Consider the following 6,083-nt stretch of genomic DNA (forward strand, 5'->3'; position numbering starts at 1 on the left):
CTTCTGAATTTAACGTTGTTTTTTTTTTTGGGAAAAAAATTATCATTTCATACTTGTACACCTGATACTTGCCTGCAGGAACAAGGTATTTTATATACTCCTGCGGAGCTAAGAGATCTTTGATCTTTAGGATTTCTTAAGATTTGTCCTATCCCTTCTTGGGTGATTTAAAGATAGTTCGGATATTGTGTTGGTTTAATATTCTGCCAATCCGATTTGTTATTTCTTTGATATATGGGAGAATGGATAGGATTCTTTCTAATTGTGTGTCAGAGACCGTCTTGTTTGCATGTTTATTGATTGTTTTGATTATGTCTTTTTTGTCGTGTAAGACTATTTTTAAATGATTGAGTTCTGTCTGTAGATGTTCTTTGTCAGAGATGGTGAAAGCTCTATGTATAAGTGAATTGATTGCAGATTGTTTTTGTGCTGGGTGGTGTGACTTGGCATCTAGCTATTTATCTGTGTGTATTGATTTTCTGTACACTTGATTGCCTAAGGTACTATCGGCTTTCTTAGAGAAGAACATCTAGGAAGGGGAGTTTTCTTCTATGTCTATAATGAAGTGGATATTTGGATGTTGATTGTTGAGGAAAATAAAGAATTTACAGAGTTCGGCTTTGCCGTGTCTCCATATCACAAATGTTGTCTACACATCTAACGGAACCAAACTTCTGATTTTTTGAGTGTTTTTCTGAGAGCTTCTTTCTCAAAATGCTCCATGAAGATGTTGGCAATTACAGGAGAAATAGGAGAGTCCATTGCCGATCATGAAGTTTGTTCATAAAATTAGTTGTTGTAGGAGAAGTAAGTAGTTGTTAAGCAGTGCTCTATTAGTGGGATGAGGTCGGAAGGGACTTCATGTTCAGACCTTTATTATGTCTAATGTATCTTTTATTGGGACATGTGTGAAAAGAGACTCTACCTAAGATTTCGATAGAAGAGACTCTTCTATCGAAATTTACAAGCAACTCTGTGGGACATAGTCGGATTTTTTGGATCTTTTGTATGAAATCCGATGAATTAGTTATGTGTGATTCGGATTTCCAGTAAGGGTTTGTAGTGTTTGTGCTAGGAAGCGGAATAAGTTGTATGTCGAGGAATGTATGGCGCTAAGAATCGGTCTGAGTAAGATGTTTGGTTTGTGTACTTTTGGTATAATCTTAGTGGGAGAAGATTTGTAGGTTATTTTATAATTGAATTTTATGTAAATGTGTTTTAGATAAATTTATAGTGAAATTATAGTAAATAAATATTATATTGTTTTAATTGAAGATAAGTAAAAGTAATTGAAATTTAATATTCGTAATAAAACACAAGAATTAAATATAGTAAGTAATATTAACAATCAAATTATTATTTTCTAATTAAGGGGATGCTGGAGTAATGGCCGAACTTCGAATCGATAGTACAGATTTTTTTTAATTCCAAATAAAAAAATCGATGATATCTTTAATTTTCATTTCTTACATTATCGTTCTGTCTTACTCAAATGCATATAACTGTCCTTATCTAAAATGTTACAATGCCATCTCTTACAAAATCGAACACCTACTGCTAGACACAATTATTGCTTTGTTTACTATTCCGAGTCTTCGCTCAGCATTCGTATACACGTAATTGCAGATCGACATAAATCTTTCTTTTTAAACTTTGTGACATGACAATTTTTGTATTACGCGGATCGTTTGCGGGGGGATGTTGCGTCCTCTCGGTTTAGAAAGTGAACGCGCAAGCGAGTGCACGTGCGAGCTCACATGCAAGCGTGCAATTAATCATTCGTTTAATTTATTTGCTGAAAATTTATTTTTTTTAGTTAGTATTACATTTAGATCTTATATCATGACGGACGTACTTGATGACTGAATTGTTGTTTTGAAATCCTGTTTCACTATCCGAAAAAAAAAGACCGCACTTTGCAAAAAAGGACGAAGATACGATAATGTACTGGGAATGCGATAATATGATGGGAGCCGCCTCTTCCAGAAGCCCCGATACGATCGTATAATTTCGTATATTTTTGTAATGCGCTTTGTTATATCGCACGAAAATTAGAGAAGAATTATTATATAATTATTATATAATAATTGGAAAGAAAGAGAGAATGTATGCTAGATGGCCGAGGAAGATACCAATCAGAGATTAAGACACTCCAACGCGGAGCTGGTGGCGGAGCTTGCTAAGACCTTCCGCTTGCCAGACTCAGGAGGCGGTCCAGATGACGTTGGAGTCCTTCTTCAAATCTGCGCGCCCTAAAGAGTAAAGATTCGCAGGATCGCGTGATCGATAAGGGCCAATGGCGCGTGACATGGTTCCGATTAGAGACGGGCCGTATGGCCTGCGTGAATCTGCGGAAAATTCTCGACCGGCACCATGATTGAATTAGAAAGGTTACCCATTGTGCTTAATGACGGAGGACCTGTCACATAATCTGAGATCTCGACCAATCAAAAATTGAGTTCATTGCAGCGTGAACGAGTCATGTGAATTTCTGCAAATAAGCTCAAAACTTGGCTGACAAATCCTCCCATTACTTTTAACCTACTGCATCCATGGAAATGGGTCAATCTCTTTTTAATTCAACCAGTTCGTACTGTGGCCGAGCCATTGTAATTGTGAGAGGACGTACAATCTCTCAAAAGTTATCAAAAGCAGAGCCGAGGTTGTCCTAAGGATAGAAAGTATGAGGAGTCATTGAGACGAACGTTGCCATAATTGTGAAGCTGTCGATCTCGAGGTTCCTAATGTCGGATTGCGCATGAAAACTCGAGAAGTTTTGAGTGGCTGATCTAATAGCTGCCATGTGAATCATCAAAAAAGAGCCACATGCCATTCGAACGCCTCTTCTTTTTGAGAGAAATATTAGTTGCTTGCCCCCTTGTCACAATCGAGTCACTTTATGTTAAGTTAATTTATGTCATTTTATTGTATATTAGCCAGTCGAGACTTTTATTGATTGCGACAACAGAATCACTATGTAAAAGTCGCGTCAGATATCTGTTCCGATTCGCGCCGATGTAACATACTTTTTGTCAGAATACAAGCTCTTGTATAGTGGCGATAGATTTTATTTTGGTTATCGTATAATATTCGTCTTTTTGATGTGATCGTGGAGCCAAGATTTAGCGAGATCTTAGAGATGTATGATTGCCTAATATCGACTTTATTTTGTTGTTTCCCTCAGAAGCGGAGCCTATAAGATCAGGCCTAAGTTCTGAAAGTCAATGATAAATCGGCTTATCAAATACACATTATTTTTTTATTAATTTATTAATTTCTTTATTATTCTTACAGTCTATCTCTCTCGTCCTCCGACAACTTCCCTGCTTATAATGACTCATCCCTGTGGTCACAAATTATGATTTCGCGTGAATACCGTAGAATAATTAAAAATTAACGAAAAAGTAGCACGCTCTCTCGTGCCTGGCACCCAACGGTTTCGCAAAAATCTCTAAGGGCGGAATCCACAGATATTGTTCAAGAATCGAGATAGTTTTAAGCTAATGATTGAGATGTCATAATCAAGAGAGCTATATTAGCATCTTAACACATTGCTTAAGATGATGACTGTCTTAAAATTAAGAACAGATTATGGATTCTAAGATTATAGCCTAAGATTTTGCAAAAATTCTGTCTGGTTATCGAGTCATCTTGTAAGAGAATTTATTTATGTGAAAAATATAATAGAGGAGGCGACCAAGTTGTGCCGTCATGTGAGTACGATCACAGCTTTTAATTTCATAAACTCTAAATTGTGCACGTAACACGATGCTGAACTATCGTTTTGTCTATACACTGTAAAACTTTTGTATTAAGGAAACATCTATATCAATTCTATGAGTTGAAAAAATGTCTTTCATTTTTTTTTTCGATTTTATAATAGTATAAAGTTCACTGCAGCACCTCACAATTTTGCGTCTATTTTAATTCTGTAAAAGAATTTTTTATTCTGTTCAATAAATTCGGAGATTTATATCGATCTGCAATCTCGATAATTTGGTCACTCCAGCATTCCTTTAATATAAGAATTTTAAAAAATAATATTAAAAATACCAATTTAATAAATTTTTAAAAAATTCTTTAAAATGATGTAATTTTTTTCCAATAAATATTACATAATTATAAACAATATAATATATATTATACATAGGATTATATTATAGAATAATATATTATAGAACAATATAATATATTATAATATGGTATATTATAATAATATTATATATATTAGCTAGACTGCAAGGCTTTGATTTCTATAGTGTTTATGTTATCACATCAATTATAATATATTATAATATGATATATTATAATATATACCATATTATAATATATTATAATTGTATCTGATAACACAAACTATAGAAATCAAAGCCTTGCAGTCTAGCTAAATCTTAAATGTATGATTCTTGTGTGAATTTATATACTTATGTACTCCTTAGAAATGATTTTTCAGTCTTGAAACACCAACTTTACTAAACTACCGCAGTAATGTCATGAGTTGAATTGACTAGCAATTTAACAAAATTTTGCTTATTCGCATCTTCGAAACGATCTTAATAATGCTGAATGACATATTAAAATCTAAATAATTAATTCTTATTGCGAAAAATAGCGTTTCAAGACCGAAAAATCATTTCGGCGCGAAATTCTATTGTATTATTTATTTACGTCGCCTAAAAAGACATTGTTTCTTCATATGCCAATTATTGCGAAGAATATTACTAAGGCTTCGATAATCCAAAGGCTTAAAACGCTCGAAATGTAAGAGATCCGGAGTTCGACTCCCAGCCGAAATAATATTTTTCGCAATAAGAATTAATTATACAGATTTTAACATATTTAACCTTATTAAGATCGTTTCGAAAATGTGAATAAACATCAAAAATTTGTTAAATTGCTAGTCAATTTAACTCGTGATATTATTGCGATAGTTTAATGGAGTTAGCTTCAAGATTGAAAAATCATTTCAGCATGCGTTTCTAAAGACACATACGTATATAAATTCACATAAGAATCATACAAGCATTTAAGATCTAGCAAGACCCCGTTTAGGCTTTGATTTCTATAATTATAAACATTTTATAAATATAAACATTTTATAAATATCACAAAAAATATTTCAGTAATATTTCTCTATGATATTCTCAGTAACATTTTTGTGATTCATTTTCGCGGACATTGTAATATTACAGTTCAATAATATTATTCAGTGATATTTCTGCTACATTTCATTGTAATATTGCAATAGAAAAATGATATTGCTGTGATATTACTGTGATATTATATGCTATGCAATAGTTGCAAAATAATGTTCTGTTGAATGCAGTCATAGTATCTCTAGATTGCACAAGGAATGACAATAAAGTTCGAAAAGGACACACTTATTATCTAGAGTCCCTATACCTATAAAGCCTGGCCATTCATCGCATTCGTATCTATTGGCTGAATTAAATTTAAGAATAACATGGCGGAACCAATGAGAATAATTTATTATAAAATTCAGATTATTTCAAACAAAAGAGATACAATAAATTATAAAACCACTTTAAATATAAATTTTGTATTCTCCTACATTAATTTTCTAAAATTTCAGTACATATTAAAATAAAAAAAGTCTATAAATATAGCGTTACCACAAAAAAATTATTTTGCTGTTGTTCACTGCATTTATTAATCGACCTTTTTGATATGCGATTCTCATACGATATTTTATTACAAAGTTTCATAAAATTTCTATATTAACTACTTACTGCCGTATTCTTAAAGTCCTCTCTTGAGTCCAATTTAATTGATGAGAAGTAATGTCATTCGAATTGCAAATTCGATAAATAAATAAATTTATAAATAAAATCAATATTAATTATTAAAAATGATCCAAACAAAAATGTTAAAAACATCAATTGACAGATATTTACAGTTTATTACTTGCTAACTTCGATTTCTTCGAAGTATACTATATTACTTCCCCTTTCTCTCCTATCATAATTCGGACTTTCGTTCGTTTCATTTTTTAAATATAAAATATTTATTTATATCAAATGCGTATTTCAAATGTAAATTTTTTTTCTAATATTACTTGTGAC

Source organism: Atta cephalotes, assembly GCF_000143395.1.
Source record: "Atta cephalotes unplaced genomic scaffold scaffold00026, whole genome shotgun sequence".
NCBI classification, from domain to species: domain Eukaryota; kingdom Metazoa; phylum Arthropoda; class Insecta; order Hymenoptera; family Formicidae; genus Atta; species Atta cephalotes.